A 2,500-nucleotide genomic window follows, 5' to 3' on the forward strand; every position below is an offset into this window, starting at 1 on the left:
ATGCAGAGCCATCAAACTACAGCAAATATACACAACTGTCCGTATACATGCTGAAAGAGTCTGCCCAAAATGGGAACCACACGTCAGCCAGACACTCTGATCACGCACCACTCTCTGCTTCTAACAGGCGCACATACAATATGTAAGCACCAGCATGGAACAACATCCAGTGCATCTTCTCCGCCACATTACACAATCCACACTATCACAACCAGACCAGGAGGTCCGTGCGGAAAATACAATATCCCAGCCTTTCGACATCCACCATTGCGCAGACCAGGCACCAACACCCACACATGTCCTATACAACGGTGCACCCAACATCACAATAGTACCTCCTGTCACAGCGCACAAACAATGACATGAGTCAAAGACACAGGTCTCACACAAGCATAGAATTGGAGCGCCGCCTCTAATAAGCCAAAGGTGCATCCTGACGTGACAAATCTGATCATGTCACAAGCATTCACTTACTATAATCACTATCAACGAACCTGCCGCCCCCGCCCCCCCCCCCCCCTACACCTTTCCGTACAACAACGTGTAACCTAACCTAACCTAACCTAACCTATGTTGTACCTTAACCTAACCTATGTTGTACCTTAACCTAACCTATGTTGTACCTTAACCTAACCTATGTTGTACCTTAACCTAACCTATGTTGTACCTTAACCTAACCTATGTTGTACCTTAACCTAACCTATGTTGTACCTTAACCTAACCCATGTTGTACCTTAACCTAACCCATGTTGTACCTTAACCTAACCCATGTTGTACCTTAACCTAACCCATGTTGTACCTTAACCTAACCCATGTTGTACCTTAACCTAACCCATGTTGTACCTCAACCTAACCCATGTTGTGCCTCAACCTAACCCATGTTGTGCCTCAACCTAACCCATGTTGTGCCTCAACCTAACCCATGTTGTGCCTTAACCTAACCCATGTTGTGCCTCAACCTAACCCATGTTGTGCCTTAACCTAACCCATGTTGTGCCTTAACCTAACCCATGTTGTGCCTTAACCTAACCCATGTTGTGCCTTAACCTAACCCATGTTGTGCCTTAACCTAACCCATGTTGTGCCTTAACCTAACCCATGTTGTGCCTTAACCTAACCCATGTTGTCGCCTTAACGTAACCCACGTTGTCGCCTAAACCTGCTCTGTAATTGTTATACGACTCGTTCAATTACTGTAGTGTTGCCCACCCGCAACCCTCGCAATATAGTTCGCTACTCGCACTGCCCGCACCCCTGTGTATCGCTTCATGTTAAACACCTTGCAAGTCTTGCTCACTTTCCACATGCTCCTGCTGTACACTGTAATGTGGATGGCAGCAGGACGTACATGCCGCCCCTCCCCACGTCCCCACCTTGCCCCCTGCCTTCGCAAGCTGGTTGGTGAGAAGTTTGCATGTTCAATGCCCTTCGCATGCGACGTACTCAGGCTACGTTGTGGTGCGGCCTGTGTCAACTGTCCGCTGATGTCGTACGCGTGAACCACAATCTGTACTGCACATTCGTCCTTATGTACTGAATGATACATCGTGGCACATGTGTGACCGCACAACGACTGCGCCCAAAAACGGCGGACCATACAGTGCAAATATTGTGCACGCAGCTACGTGTCGTCTCCCTATGAGAGCTGGATTGCAGTGTGGTACGCCATAGAGACGTGTGGGAGGAACGGACGCCGTGGATGGCGATCAGCATGAGCTGTCTGTTGATGTATTCGGACCTAGTCGTCTCTCCTCACACACCGTGATGGCATGGTGCACCGCGTTCCATATCTGCGACATGCTACAGAGGCCGGTTGACAGTCGTTCGAGCAATGGACATCGCATACGTACGGGGGCCACCTTCCACGTATTGTCTAGGCGTGCACATTTTGTTGCGTGTATGTGGGCAGACGTAGTGTGGCGTGACACCTGACACAGGCATGCAATAATCGTTGAAGTTGCAAATGGCGATGGACGCCTGCGTTTTCTGGTGAAGTTACGCAAATGAACAAATGGTAACCTGTTGTGGTGCGGTTGTTCTCGCTAGGGGTGAATCGGTGATGGCGACGATAGGTTGAGGTACTAACCGGTTGTTCCAGCGATACCCACCATGCCGACGAAACTGAACGGCATCTGGGTGTGAAGCGATACGCGGCGGTGGCTGGGTGGGACCGTCCCCGGCCGGTGAGGGGGCGCCTCCCGGCGTGCTGGCCGCGCGGTGCGTGGGCGCACGCGCTACAGCCGGCTGGTGGGGGCGGCCAGTGGCAGGCGCGCCGGCCGACGGACGCGGCAGGCGTCGCAGCTGCGCGCCGGCGCACCCTGCGCGCGGCGCCGTGCGGCCAAAGTAGGTCCTCGCGGGCCCGGTGCGAAGCGCGGTGGACATCTTCAGTGTGCTGGTCCGATTGAGGACTGTGTGCGTTGAGGATGCGCCGCCGCCCGGCGCTCGGCGCCGCGACGCCGTCTGCTGCTCGGTCGCCCCAGCGGTTCTCGCTGGTGGTTTG

The sequence above is a fragment of the Schistocerca piceifrons genome, unplaced genomic scaffold (assembly GCF_021461385.2).
Source record: "Schistocerca piceifrons isolate TAMUIC-IGC-003096 unplaced genomic scaffold, iqSchPice1.1 HiC_scaffold_1387, whole genome shotgun sequence".
Taxonomy (NCBI): domain Eukaryota; kingdom Metazoa; phylum Arthropoda; class Insecta; order Orthoptera; family Acrididae; genus Schistocerca; species Schistocerca piceifrons.